The sequence below is a fragment of the Trematomus bernacchii genome, unplaced genomic scaffold (genome assembly GCF_902827165.1).
Source record: "Trematomus bernacchii unplaced genomic scaffold, fTreBer1.1, whole genome shotgun sequence".
NCBI lineage: Eukaryota > Metazoa > Chordata > Actinopteri > Perciformes > Nototheniidae > Trematomus > Trematomus bernacchii.
In genome coordinates, this window is record NW_022987839.1 from 2084053 (window position 1) to 2100059 (window position 16007).

At 38.2% G+C, this 16007-nt stretch overlaps 1 protein-coding gene across 5 annotated transcripts in view; it reads left to right on the forward strand.

Annotated features, from left to right (window-relative positions):
- The first annotated feature begins 664 nt into the window (after positions 1-664).
- The window catches only part of LOC117500193 (protein 4.1-like), a 58878-nt gene continuing 43535 nt past the window's right edge, over positions 665-16007 (forward strand). Inside the window, exon 1 of one of the 5 annotated variants that reach the window (XM_034152956.1) lies at positions 665-748. The gene's annotated coding sequence lies outside the window, so the exon portion shown is untranslated. Of the gene's footprint in view, positions 749-9900; positions 9993-10648; positions 10777-16007 lie in introns of those variants that run through there. The other 4 variants (XM_034152957.1, XM_034152959.1, XM_034152958.1 and 1 more) reach the window with 4 other exon arrangements.

Here is a 16007-nt window from a genome sequence, read left to right on the forward strand (position 1 = left end):
TTTATGTAAATCATCTGAATATGTTCCACCACTGACTTTCACATTACTACTTTGTGGTACATATTGTCAACATTGCTAGTTCAGTTAAAGAGTCATTCTTTAGGAACATTGACTCTGCTATCATGAAGCATCTAAATGTAGCTCAGGCTCAGCCTAACGAGGCCATCTGGTGGTCATGTGACACAGATTATTATCAAACATACCCCTTCTTTCTGCAAAGCCTCCACCAGGTGGCACTGGGACTGTATACTGCTGGTGTCGTCATGCTGGGCGTGTCTGTTTCAGAGTACTATGGGGGCCGTTTTTCTGAAGCAGGAGGGGCGGGGTTATCTGGTCTCTGGGAAGGTTTTCCAAAGCAGGCGCTTACAGGTGTCTATTCCTTTTTAACCGGACAAGCCCCACGTCGGGTCTCCGGTAAACTCACACACTGCTCTGCTGTTAAAGGAGTTTTTAACTTCTTATAAAAATCAGGTAAAGTGTTTCACTTGTTTTCAGCTCTTGAACGTCACTATATCAATACGATTACTCTGGACTGTATATTAACTTGCGTTTTGCATGATTTATAAAGCATTAAGTCAGATTTAGCAATTGTTAATACTGTTTTACAGGTAATTTCCATTCACTGACACGTTAATGTATAATTTCAGTTCATGTTTTGTTTCATTTTCCATTTGTGTCTTGTTTTGAACACCGGGGATTCCTACACGCTGTGACCTGCTGCTCTCCTGGTGACTTGGATTGTGAAATGGTGAGTACTTGTTTATGACAAATTAAAGCGGGATACATGATACAAAAACACTGAGGCAGTTTACACATGATAAATAAAGGCACATGTCAGACTGTGTTTATTAAAAGACACATCCGTTTTAGCTGCTCCAGATTAAGTCCATAGGGTCATTTTAAGGGGAGCTAGATCACAAATGTTGCATTACCTCATTATTTTAACTACTGGGTTGTACCTAAGCTTGGTGTAACAGGAGCCAACCTTGGCTTTTTTGGTTATAAAGTTACAAAACAAAACTATGTTCTATTTAAATGTATATGTGACATTTGGTTTGAGGCCCTTTGCAAAATGCTGATTATGTTACATGTCAATGAGGTCTATACCAACTTTTTTAAAGGCGTCTTCTTAACTTATTTATTTTTGCTGAGCAAGCAGTCCCTAATACACACACACACACACACACACACACACACACACACACCTGATCAAAAGCTTGCTGGGCACAGGCAGACGGTTCGGAAATGGGAAGTCATCACAGCATGTGTTTCCGCTTATATTCTCCCCAAAATAGAAATGTGCATGAATCAATGCAGTAAGAGCTCTTTGTCTTAAGACTCCCTTTCATAGACTCTTAACTGTAAGAGGTAGTTCAACTTTACTGCGTAATACTGTAATGTCCATTTGGCTGTAATGAAGATTGATTTTATATTTTTAAGATGGACTTTTGCTTTTTATATGCCTACATGGTCGTTCTCAGAGTGCAGTGGTTTTAACAGGTTGAAAGATGAAGGTGAATGTGCAGGAAGGGAGATAAGGCTGGGCAAAGTGCGATGGCCTTGTCACGTTCAGTGGCCGGTGGTGGCGTGTATAGTAGTGCACGTTTCAAGTGTTCACGAGTGCATGATTGGAGGCATTTGCTGAGTTAGTGCTTTTGCTGTCACCATGACTGACTAACTGGTCTTTAAGAGACTTGAGTATACAACGTGCACTTTATGTCACACCATACAGAAAGTGAGAGGTAGTGTTATGTCCTTCTTAAGCTTATATAATGTGGAATTGCCTGTATATAGATGTAGGAACAACGTTTTCAAGACTTATAATGAATGACAGTAGATTCCCAGTATTTGGTTGTTTGTTGATTGGTCTTAATTATGTCAAAACTCTTCTCAAAAAGCTAAACAACTCATATAATGCACTGCAAAACAAGTCTGAATTGTGTGATTTCTCCAACAATGCAACTGGACAAGTGGGCAGCCCCTTTAAAGCTGCATATTCTGGGGTTCATTCTCTACAAGCTACCTCTTTTTACATTGTTTTCACTTAGATTATTACAATAATGATTATAAATTATAAATATTCACGACTACATCCAAGTAACAAAACCTGTGTAAAGACATTAAACTCTAGACAGTGACCAACCAGCCTGTCATGGGATTCTGATAAAAAAAGTTGCTTACTCTTTATTGGTGCAAAGAAGTAACTAAATAGCTGTAAATTCAAAATGGAAAGCGGCACTCACTACACTGTAAATGACGTGATAGCAGCTGTGAGAAGGGGAAAGTGTATTTACATTTTGTGGGCAACCATGGTTCTTTCCTGGTTTTTCCAAGCCGAGCCACTGGAACACAGGAAGGTTGTAATTATGGGCAAGCATCTGGGAATTTCCAAAATCTTGACTTGACTTGAATGCGGCATATACAAAAACTTTCCTTTTCATCAGGTATAACATATGGACATTAACAGGCCTTTTGTGATGACCTACACTAGAGAAAATCTCGTGACCCTGATGACCTTTGCTCAGAAACAAGGAATGTATTCTGCTTAGGAATTCCACTTTTAATGTTATTTCATTCCTTACTGTCGAGATAACGAGATTAAAACGTCTTTGTGTGACTCAAGGTCATTCATTCATGTTCATAGTGATAGCTCGTTCTGCTACAGACAGATTTCCTCCTGTTGTTTTGATGTAGTGTTGCCATTGATACAGACTATCTCTGCCTTTTCATCTTAGGGATTTAAAACAATACTACTGTCAGATGACTTCATGATCAATGGGGCTTGCGCTGTACTTGAGGAGAAGACATTATTTCCGTGATGCTCTTTGATGCTATGACTCATTTTGACATACACATGAGTCAGGAATATAGCTTAATGAAATTGTCTGCCAATCTCTGGCATTATCATTAATTGTGATAAGACATGCAAAGGTTGGAGTCAATTCTGTAGACTTTGTTAGGAATAAAAGGTTGGAGTTATTACATTACACCCACTACATTCCTATATCACACTATGATCCGAAGGTGGGTCGAATGTTTAAATACTGTAGACATTTCTGTATATAATATCAACTTACTTTCAACAATAAAAGTAACAAATATTAACCTTTCTTTATTTCACACAATTACATTTTTTCCCCTAGCATAAAATCACATTATATTTATTATATATTATATTTTAATTTAAGACCTTTTTGCATATCATATCATATTTAAAGTGAAATACATCTACATCTACATCATCTTCAATAAATCATTGTTTTCTCAATGTTATTGATTATTTGATTTGTCGATACAATCTATAAAATGGGGGAAAGAAATCCCCTCACAATTTCCTATGTTAACATCTTCAAATGTGTTCTTTTGATACCAATCCCAAAGCATTCCTTTTATTTAAAAATACGATAGACAAAGGCATCAAATAGTCACATTCAATAATCAGTGATTTCTGACACTTTTGCTTGATAAATAAGTGAAACAATTAATCAGTTATCACAGTAGGTTCTGATTGATTTAATCTGTATTGATTGATTAAAAGCTTAATTGTTTCAGCTTCATAGTATACAAATAGATTTTTGTTGTTGTCGATACTAAATATACTTCCACTCATACCATTATTCCTCTCGTGTTAAACCTCCTATGAGACACAACAATTACACAAGCCCAGAAAATGATATCATAGAATTCTGTTTATTCCCACAAGACACCATGTTTGCATCTGAATGTCTCAAAGGGTTGAACAGAAATCAATCTCCATCTGCTTTGACCTGAGTAATTTAATCAACTTAAAGAAAGGGATTCTGATAACAATAATGATACATTATAAAGAGAATAGTTCAAACCTTAGAGAAACGTTTTGTACTTGAATGGATTGTAATAGTCACATTTTGATTTATATTAGAACAAAAAAAGTTGTTATTTGACTTTCGTGATGTAAGCCAACAAATATCCCTGAGCAAGACACTCAACTTAAACCTGCCCACTTTTTACTATAACATCAGGAGCATCAGCATGAATCATAAAATGCAAATGAAACCACAGACGCAGATTTCTCGCTTTATTGAAGTGAGTGGAACTGGACACGTGAGAGCAGTGCTGCTTACAATCACCACAGCCTTCGGGGGGTGGGCAGAGATAACCAGTATGACTCAATGTTGTAGAGTGGAGAGATAAGCTTGTTGGGAGTTTGGTTATCTCCGAACATTGCCTGTTCTATGGAGAGCAGCCTTATAAAGCTGCGGCTCCTGGCATGGCACCTTGACAGTCACAGGGTATTTATAGTGGACAGAAGAGGGTTCACATCACAATGGAGTCCCTTTTGAATTCCTCCAAAGATGTGCTTTTGTTTCCTGACGAAAAATAACAATACAGGACTCTTTCGCTGCCCTGTAATTGGAATGAGTACACTTTAAATCTGGTTCCAATTTTCTATTTTGCTATGAACATTCAGGCTTTGAATTTACAATTTTTCTTGCTGAAGTTTATTTTGTTTTCAGCTAGGCCAATAATGGTATTGATATGTGGGAGGTTCTTTATTGCTGTTAATGTGGCTGGTTGGATTTTGTCTTAAAGTACTTGTCTAAACAAAGATGAAAAAGACAATACTAGTAAAAACAACTCACTCATTAAACAGATAATAAATGAAAATATGAAACAAAACTGTGATATATCCATAGCTATAAAATACAAATGGAAGCAGAAAAAAAATAAAACCCAACACATAAAAACACCAATTTTAGTAAACTAGCACTTTCAAAGCTTTGTAGAGGTGACACTATTTAATTTAAATTACTCTCCTTAGCTAAAAGGCTGATACCCATAAAAAAAACTCTGAAAGGGAAAAAACTTTTCTTTACAATGCTGTAGTTTTTCTACCAAACCACACGCTTCACATGTGCTGCCCCTGCTTTTATCTAAAAATGCCTGCTCCGCAATCACTTGCAGGGCACAATCATTAGCCTTTACAATCCGCATTTATGGTTCCTCAAGATTAGATTACTTTCCTCATGCAAAAAACAAGAAGAACTGCTCATCACTATCTTAGTATTAATACCATTTTCCTCTTATTATGCAGAATGTCCCCTTGGCTTTACATGAAAGGAAACAAAAAATGAAAAGACTGACTTTTCTAATTGTACGGTGTAGTGTGATTATGGTGTGCGCGAGACAGGGGGTTGATTTGGGAGCTTTGGCCCAGTTTGAGGTGTCAACATCAGCCTCTAATTTGGCATGTATGCTTGCTGACCTGCAGCCCTTTGGGAGTGAAGTGTTACAGCTAGGGTTGCAAAATTCCGGGAATTTTCAAAGATGGAAACTTTCCATGGGAATAAACGGGAATTTTCCAAATTGAAGGTTGGCTCTTCATAGGGAACTTAAATATAGTTGGGGAAAGTATATTTTTAGCATAATCTTGACTAAAACAAACAGATGCCATTCAAGTACACTTGAATATCCATGCCATTCCTCTATCACATGCACATAGCACACTGCTTACTGCACCCCCTACCGGCACTGTGCATTCCTCCATCACATGCACAGATGATTTCTAGAAGTAATATTTAACTCAACATTCATGTTTTTGTTCTTCAATGAAACAAATGATTGTTCAATAAAATAATTAAAACTTGTTCTGTTGTACTTACAAATAAATCTGTTGAAATGTCATGTTTTTTAATTGTATCATTTTGCATGGATGTTTTCTTATGACAAAACAACATGTATATATTTATGCTTGGATATGATGCAATTCGATTACATTACCCTCAATTCCCAGTTAGTTCCCATAAATTCCCATTATTCCCATGGAAAGTTTCCAATATGGAATATTTCCCAAATTCCCCAGCTTAACTTCCCATGGAAATTTACCGGAAATTTACCGGAAATGTTCCGCCCCTTTGCAACCCTAGTTACAGCCGAGCTGGACAGCAGGGGACAGTAGCTTTTGTTAGTTGGAGACGAAGAACAAGGCTTAGCTGGAGCCAATTCACTTTGAGTTCATTGAGTTCAAAGTGTGATACAAAAAAATGGCAATTAATATTTTCATTTTAATTTAATCGTTTATTTAGCAGGGACAATGCACATTAATGAACACTTCAAACAAGAAAATACAAATAGTGTAAATATGCCGGATTTTAGCTTGGAGCTAATTTCCATCCGCAGTCCCTCACATAAAACATTTAAGAACATGACAATTATACACATAGCAAAGACAAATACATGATATGCAATAAGTGCAAAAGAGCAAGAGCAGCACACACAAGTATTTACCACATGGCAGTACACTATAGCAGCAACGACATGTAAAGTGCAAGAGAAGATACAAGAGATACATAAAGTGCAAGAGGAGATACCCCTGTGTTAAAGTGCATTTAGCGGTGATTGCACGTTTGGTTGTTTCTCAACCATTCTTTGAGTTGACCTTTAAAGCTATTGAGAGTGGGACAATCCCGTATCTCCGTCTACGGTTGACTTCACAGTCTCCTCTGGTTTCTGACCTAGTGCAGCGTCCAGTGTGTTTTTTGTGGATGAATTCCCCTAAGGGAGGGGGGGGGGTCAGTCCATGTTAACATTTATAAAAAAAGCACATGCTTTTAAAAGACTTAAAATTGTCAAAACTCAAGAAATTGTGTTTTTCAATGATGGTACAGTGCTGGTATGAATAAGGCTTTCTGTCAAACACCTTGATAGCTCTCTTGTACAGCTGTTCTATCGGTTTAAGGTTTGTGGCACAAGCAAATGACCAGTTTGTCAAACAGTATTCAATGTGATGATGAACAGTAAGTCTCCATGCTCTATAGTGCATTCATATATTGGACAATGGCACTTTTTATAACTTAAAATGTTGCCTGAGAGTGCTCTTATTATAGAAATGACTTTATTTCAGAATAACATAGCCTGAATAAATGCAATTTACAACATCTAAAACCTTTTTGATCAGTAATTACTTTCTTCCGGACCCCGGGGACGATGGGGAATGCTGGCCTCGACTTGCTTTTTTGTTATTTCTAATTAGATCACATGGGTGATTTGCCATGTATTGTTAGAGACATGCTTCAATATAATTATGGATTGATGAAGTGCTAGCCTGCTTGTTCTGACCGCAGCACTTTAAATTGGATTACTGTAATGAGGTTCATAAGGTTACTCATGTTACAGACTGAGTGTTTACAAGTATTCATACTCACAGGGATTTGCTGATTAAAATGTTTTTTCCCTACCACTTTGCCTCCAGGATTACCTTTTCAACCCAAACACTAATTATCCATTCTACTTATTTAAATTCATCACAAAGTGCCAACTTGCTGTGTAAGCAGGAGCTCAGTATAATTCAACTTCACTTTTCACTGGTACTATTTCTAATAATCTTTGTTTGAAAAGGAAAACATAACTTTGAACTTCCCCATTTCTGCTAATAATTGAGAAAACACATTGGAATTCAAGGTTACACCAGTTCAAAGTCAAGCTTCAGAGCAGATGAGCTGCACAGGAACTAAGTGTCTGTACGCAGCAGAAAAAAGTGAGGAGTTAAGCAGCCACATAAGCTGAGTAGAGTCCAGAGATCACATGTTGTCGGTCTTTCGTGGTATTAATCATTCTGCTGACCAAGGGCTGTTCTGGAGACTTTGAAGAGTCACAGATTAGCTCTGACACTTATCTGCAAGTCACTATACATACAGAGAGGGAGAACTCAGACAGTAAAAGCTCAGAATGGCACATAACTCTCAGGAGGTGTGGGTCTGATTTCATTTTTATTGCCAACATTTCCTTAAAGTGTCAAATATCTGTAACACCATTTCATTTTGTTTTAACTTCCCATAAGTCGTATGTCAGCCAAACACACATAGCACTTCCTGTGCAGTGGAGAGGTATGTCATTATCAACATATTACATGGACTAAAAAGAAAGATAAAGACTGTATCTCAAAACATGTGAAAGCAAAGTTCAATGCCTTTTGACTTGCATCAGACAGGAAACAATAAAACTCGTCAGCATTAAGCTTGGTCACTAGGCAAATCTGTTGCATGCTTCCTGTTTTATATTACACCTTGATCTTCATCATTTAAAGTTTAAATAGAGTATGCTTTAATATTTTGTATGTTATTATAGTTTTAACAATAGCTTTCTTAAGATGTCTACATTTGTGTATACATTCTTCTTACTGTATTTATTTATGAACCGTTATGCACAAGATCAAATTTCTTTCATCACAATAAACTGAATTTAGATTTCTGCTTTTTGAGTCTTGTTTACTGGTGGATTATTAATCCAATAAAATTTGGTGCCCCAAAAAACATGTTTGCAAAAGTGCTTTCTTAGATGCCATTTCAGTGTAGAAAACTTTTAAAAAGTGCCCACTAGGGTGGCCTTTAAATAAAAAAGGAAGCCATGCTGTGCTGTATACTGCCGGCTGCTCTACAGACTATAACACTTTGTTGGTGCTCCACCACATTTTTTTCGCCCCTTGCTACCAATTCTGCAACTGGTTATATTGCATTAGTTCTGCAGGGTTTACTAAATCTGTTAGTAAATGCTGCCTTTGGTCTTGTGTTTCTCTTTTCTGTCTTTTGCCCTGACGTAATATCTGAAGCAGAAAAATGACTCATTTATAAGGTCCACTGCTATCAGACACACGTTTAACAATTCCAGTTTGTTAACATCAGTTTTTCCTTTTGGAGTAAAGCTAGTGTGTAATACATTCTGGCCAGATTGTTTACTGCATTACAGGCGCACAGTCACCTCCCTCTTGCCAGGCAGACCATGATGAGCAATGTCTCAGACGATCAGTCTGGTCACGACAATACTGCGCCAGACTCCTGCTCTAAATACAGATAACTATTGTTTGGCTGTGCAGACATCACAGTTAGTTGCTAGTGCCTAATGCACAGTGTGTATTTTAACAGAGACATATTGTGTTAATACATTGGGACTCAAGCCAAGATAGTACAATTATGTCTGTGTTTTAAAACCAAGAAATTAAGAAGGAAGTGAAATGGTGGAATAACAGTGTGTAAAATTCATAGATCACAAGGTCTTTCACTATAGTGATCATTGCACCTGTAAGGCTGCCTCTCCTCTTATTGTCACCGCAGCAAAAACGCATTCTTAAACCTTTTATGGTTACTAGAGCTATCACATTAGACTCTGCACTGCCATGTGTTATTACCCAGTTAAAAAACGCCTCCCGACAGCCCTCCTCAGATATTATTTTTCCTCCCAGGATCGAGGGTTACAGGAATATTTTGTTACATCTATTGTTGAGCTACCGCAGCTCTTAACCTCGCTTTCGCACTGGTGGTGGCTCGTAAAGTTGGTGTTTTTAGGAGAGTAGCTAATTTAACTCGGATTGTAATGTGAATTATATGTATTCAATGTCAAACATTCATTGTTGTTGTCATCGAGCTTGTTTTACGAGCTGTGTTTCAATTAGCTAGAGGCTGAATGAGGAGCCAGATGTGGGGCTGCTGTACATAAGAGTTGCACTGTGTGTGTGTCATTAAATGTACCCTCTACTATCAGTAAAGCCTGCAGTGTGTCTGTCCCCATTTAGGGAATCCATGCACGACAGTACGACCAAAACAATTCTCCGTACTGAGCTTGACTGTGTGTTTATATTTGCATAATGTCCTGTAAGTGTTAGCATGTGGTATACTACTTGTGCATGAAAGCAATTAGATGAAATAAAAGTAAAATCGGTGACCGAGTTGGGTCAAGTTCCCACTGAGAGGCGGGAGGCAAACCCTCAAAGCCCCAGAGGGAATAACCCAGACACTAATTTAAAACGTACTTTTATGTCTGTATTTGTGCACGAATAACCACAAGCTCGAGGAGGGCAGCAGATGCTTGTCCGTGTGTTTGGTGCTCCATATATTGGCTCGTTTTAATATGTCTTGGATTATGTTTTTCAATATGAGGAATATTACCAAGAGCTCCAGACAAGGTACCTACAGTTAGTAAGTCTTTGAGAAGCATCTTTATGTTGGGGCTGGTCCAAGGTGAGCACAGTTTATCTACTTTGTATACTTTGAAGTAGCTTAATCTATAGCATCTACTGTAAATTCATCATATTTCATTAGGTCTTCAAAGCTTTTAAAGCAGGGTAGCTTTGTGGCTAGACACTTGCAGGGAAGAGCAATAAAACAATACTTTTTTCTGTAGCTTAAATTACATGAATGTGTGGCATCCAGAGCTGCTGTTCATAATGATTATTTTCATCCTTGTTAAATATGCTGATAACTTAAGCAGCAATCCTCACAATCATAAGAATGAGAGAATATGTGTAATGTTTCCTTGGAAATTACATGGCTCATTATGATCATGGCTCATTATGATCAAATGACTCATTGTTTCTGCTCTAATGGTGTACTGTAAGCCAATGTTGGCTGGGCATAGCTGGATGACAATGATTCATCAATACGCAGTTGCATACTCTAGTAAAGCTCATTTATCTCAAAACTCTACCTGAGTATAGTTTATAAATAAACGCACTCCATAATTCAGTTTCATTCAACCTCATTTCACTCGCGCTGCCTTTTTCCCAGTAAAACGACAAACCTCGTGCCATTAATTGCCATGCTCTGTTTGTGTGTGTGCATGTGTGTGTATGTGTTGGGGTTGTGCCCGGCTGTCCTGATATCCCACAATTCTGCTCAGCTGCATAGAGCAGTGTGATAGGCTGGTGGAGGGGGGAACTGCAGCAGAGTAGCACCGCTGTCAGGAAACAGAAGCCCACTGCGAATGCAACTCGCATAACCAGCCGAACGAGGGACGGTTTACCTGGTAATAAACCTTTTCTTTTGCTGCTTTTCTCTTATAATCTTACCTCTAGGCTGCCTAACATGAGATGCACGCTTCCCGGTTTGCTCTGTCTTATTTCCTCTCTTGACATATTCGGGTCTTATGGCCACAACATCCGCGGCCGATGACAGATAATTAACATTTAAAAAACACTTCTACTGTATTCAACCAGGCGGAAAAGACGTGGCTAACCGTGTCAGAAACATCGGTCATAACCTTTTCTATCCTGTTGTTTTGCATTGTAACGTTTCGGTGTGTAACATTGTAGTGACGTGGGTTTTTAACGCTGAATGGGCTTGCCTGCAGAGGCTGGTTTTTGGAGCTAAAAGTCGGGTATTTCAAAGCAACAAGCCGCTTTAGGTACAGTAGGCTAACATGCTCCGGTTTCGAGGCAGAAAGTGCAAAATGGGTGAAAACTAAACGACAGAAATGCTTTTCCCAACCGAGAATCTGCCGTGTTTTCATCACTCAAGGACATGCGCTGAGTCCCAAGCAAACACGGTTACATTTGAGGACAGTTAATGGATTACAATTGTTAAATTGTCGGAAGGTTAAGACGACATACTTGGGTGTTTTTGATCTGCAGTGCGGTAGGCGTGGTTAAGGGGCAGGAGGACACGGTCTGGATCCGCTTTTAGCATCCCCACATCCCTGTAAGCACGGAATGCAATGGCCGGAGTCTGACTTGACAATTTGATTAAGATGCACAGTAAGCTGTTGTTGCAGTAGCATTGAAAGGCAGCAACATCAGGGGCCTTGTTTGCAGGCTTTCATAGTTTAATCACTGAGAGTGTATCTCTTGATGCCTACATTGACAATAACAGTGTGGTCAAACATTGATATAGTTGTCTTTCTGTCTCACATTTACTGAAAATTAACTGCTGTTATTGTTTGATACATGCTGAAGATCTTGATCTAACTACAAAACTCACATTCTGTTTGAATAGTGTAGCTTTGCAGGTCTAAGTAAGGTTGTAATGGGCTTTATTTCATCAGCCCAAAATCACACATGTCTTGGAGGGTTTTTAGATTTCTAGAACATACGACACCCTCTTTCCTTAAGCCCTTGATAAGGAAACACTGCAAATAATAGGATTAGGTGACAGTAAACCTACCACTGAGCACCACAGAGACACAATGGGGTCATGCACAGTACAGGTAAAAGGGAGAATAATCTTTTATTGATTTTCTCAGTAAAAAGTCAACAAGGGTCACTGCTTCTCATCCAAAACAAGCAACTTATTGACTGATAATCAAAATGCACAATGACACAGTGGACTTGTATAAAGCAAAAGAGCAACAGCCTCTGTTAGGGCTGCTGAGTCGACTACTATAGGGTACTACAATTTATTTTTCAGCAATGTTATGCTTTGTTGTGTGGCTTATATCCAGGAAAATAAGCACATCTTTGGAGAAACTAATATGTTAGTCAACCAGATCATATGAGTGTTTGTTGACTTAAGTTTTTTGTCGAAGTCAGCCCTACTTTTCAGAATGTATATCTTTATTTCCTACGTATATTTGTCTTCTTTTATATACAACTAAATATAAAAAAATGTTCTATGGTTGGTTTGATTTAACAAGAAATTTGAATATGTCAACTAAGGCTTCAAGGAATTAGTGATAAACATTAGTGGCAGCCCTATTTCTACCGAATACAGTATATACCTCAGGCTACGTTGGAGTACTTCCAAAGAACCAATGAGTATACAGGTGAGAGTAATGTAGGCATGTCTGAACTGATGTCAACAACCAATTTAAACATTATGCTCTCGTGTGAACATTATCAGTAATCCAATCACAGCTGATTTAATGATTACCTATAGCTAATCTCATAAAATGAATCCCTATTGGCCCATCCCAGCCACTGTATAAGACGCTATTAGCTCTTCGTCAAGCTACTGGGAATTAGTTTTAATCTGTTACATTAACAGGGGATTTTCCCTCTGTTAAAGTAGGTTGTACAACTGGATTGATTGATGCTAACTCCAGACATTTCAGTATTTCAGGTGTTTTCCAGCTGTTATTGTTTATGCTTGTGCCAGGCTTTCTAGGAAACCAACTCTGGTCTTGTCTTGTAAGAATTCATGGCAACGAAGAATCTTGTTGAATATTGAAGTGCACAGTCAAGTAAGGATAACAATGGGTTAGCTGGTCTGTCTTCTGTATCCCTGAGTGCCTCGCTGCCGGTGACAGTAATGCTAAGAATGTAAACCCAGCAAGCCGACTGGATTTATGGCCTCCTCAGCAAAATATGCTCTCAGCTTGGAGTCACCTTCATGTGATTGGTCTGCCTTCCTCAAAGTCCCGCAGTTGAGTGGTGTTGTGTCTTGTCTGGTTTCAGTCTAAAAGGGTTAAACTAAAACCTTGAAAATGGATATGAGGAGCGGATAAAAAAAGCCTCTGAAATGGCGACTTGTTCTAGCTGGTATGAGACTGTTTTTATGGAAAATAATTACCATCAGTTTGGCAGTGGATTGGATCAATGGCTTATGGAGTCAGTTGCCAATTTCCTCCGATACAAAGCTTACACTATTGCAGTCTTATGAGACAATAAATCCTACTTTAAGGTTTATTATGTTCCGTTTTTCTTTCAAATCGATTAGAGAGACGTTGATTCAACGTTTTGATCATTTTGGAAGCTGTTGTGGTCCTGTTAGATTGTATTGTTTTAACTTATTTTGTCCATATTTCTAAGAGTATGCTAAATTACTGAAACACATCTCTGTATAAAGAATCTTAAGGGGACTTGATGCCTCTCTAAAACAGTGTGAATAAACACAGAAGCTTCATTAAGGTAGTCTTCGCTTTAGCAATAGCCAATATCACAAATCATCAGCTCTTGGATGTTTTGCTGAATCACTGTTGGTAGGAACTTCCTACATTTGAACGATGTTCTTTAGTGGGTTGCATTATTGATTGGTAGACTGTTTTGTTTTCTCTGTAATTGAAATATGACTTGCCAGAACTGCTTAGTTTGTTCTGCACCAGAGCCGGAGAATGTTCTGGCTGAACACTGAGGTAGAAACAGATCTGGATTGTTTATATTTCTTGAATTCTTAAGGACAGGACTACACTGTACGAAGCTCTGTGATGTTATTAAGAAACATTTTGTACATGTCTTATGCCTTTATCAGCTTTGTCAGAATGTCTATTAGTATCTTGTTGGGAAGGTCAGTCACTTGTTGTTGCGTTTTTTTCAGTGGGCAACATTGATTCTCACTAGAGCGTCAGACTAATAATTAGTTCCTCATGTTGCTTGCTTCACCAGTTTGAGTGGACTGAAGATCAGGTAAAAACATGTTGGCTGTCAAATTTGTTCCACCTCCTCTACTCTTCAATCCAGTTACATTTTGGCGCGATCAATTCCAGTCTTTCTTGTTTTACCTTCTTAACTTCATTCTAGGACTGCAGGTTTCCTTAAGTCTGACTTATTGTGTCTTATTTTGAAGGACCAACAGTCCATAACAAGAAGCGATTAAAATTACTTAAAGAAAAAGGAATGCCTTCAATGATAAAAAAAAAAGAAAAATCATGCTATTTATTCAAAATAAACAACCGTCAAGATTATTTATTATGAGTACAGGTAATTATTTTTTTAGCAACGATGTGTTGCATCTTTTAAACATTTAGCATATTATTTTTTGGAAAAAAATTGTTGGGACAGCACAACTTATTACTACCATTTGCCATTATTGTGGCACTCTATGCATGCAGAGTAGGGCTGCTCGATTATGGCAAAAATCATAATCTCGATTATTTGGGTCAATAATTGATATCACGATTCTTAAAAACGATTATCCATTTACTTTGAAAACATCAATTTATTGAACAGTATGTTTTTAACAGTTGATTACCCTGAACTTTAAGTATAATTCAACTGAAAAACCAATAAAATAAATAAATAATAATAATAATAGTTTTATTTCGATTATGTTGTTTTCATAATCGTTGCAAGCCAAAATCGTAATTGCGATTAAAATAAGATTAATTGAGCAGCCCTAATGCAGAGCTGATTTAATGTTGCATTTGTCATGAGTCACTGCATTTGAAAGCATTCACTGTATGCCTCACATATTATGTAAGTGATAAATGACTATAAATATTTAAAAAGGAGATGCCTACAATGGATTAGCTTTTCATAATAAGAACCATCAATAATTGTGTTTGTTGTTTTTGAAAAAAAGGCGGTTGAAAGCACTTTGGGGATGTAAAGCTCCTCAGCAGAGGTGTCCCAACTGAGTGGCATGCCCAGCTACATGCTATCCTGTTACAGTGTCTGGGTTTGTGTGTGTGTGTGACAGCTGTCAGCCCCGTAGCCATATAGAGGGGTCGCATCATATACTACAAGCCCACTGGGGATGGGCCAGGACGTGTCAAAAAACGCCAACTATTCCCCTCTGTGTAACCTCCGTAAGCCCCCAGGGGTGTTATGGTTGTGGGGGCAGGGGTGACAGGGATGGGCCCAGCTGTGGTACTCCGGCTAATAGCACTCTGCACAGATGGCGGCCCCTCATCCTCCTGAGAGTGTGTGTCCATGTGCACAGGCCACTTTCCAACAGTATGCGTTACAATCACAAATGGACCTTAAAAATGGAAGTTTGCATGCATGGTGGCAGATGCACAGCATTTAGTGTCCATGATCAATTCTGTAATGTAGCTACTTGCTAATAAACCTTTGCTGAGCTTGCACATAAATATCCACTTCAATCTCACAAGTCCTTCTAAATTGGATTTTCTGATTAAATTGGTTTGTTTAGTGGCGGACAGTGGGTTTGATTCAATTCAGGGTTACCTTGATTTATATTGGAAAGAAGAAAAAGGCGTTCTATGTTAAAATAATAATTGTTCTTTTGCTGATGTATGGTTTCTGCTTGTCCTTCCTCTTAGAATATCAGTTTTTATCTGCAAGTGCAACTGAGGAAAAACCTGTTTTCGATCAGGACACACTCGAGTGAAACGCTGTGTTTATGTGGTTTTCTTTGAGATACATTTGATGACATCTTTTACAAAAAGTGCTTGTGGTTATATAGTGTTGTTTTGTGGGCAAGGTTTGAGTGTGTCTGCATTCTTTGCAGTCTCTTCAGTCTGGTGGCTGCTACTGCTTCCTTAGATGTACTGATGCAAGAACCATATGCAGAAGACCTACTTCCTTTTAGGGATGCGCTCAGATAGCTGCTTTCGTTTTGGATCTGGTTCCCAGTCTACAAAAT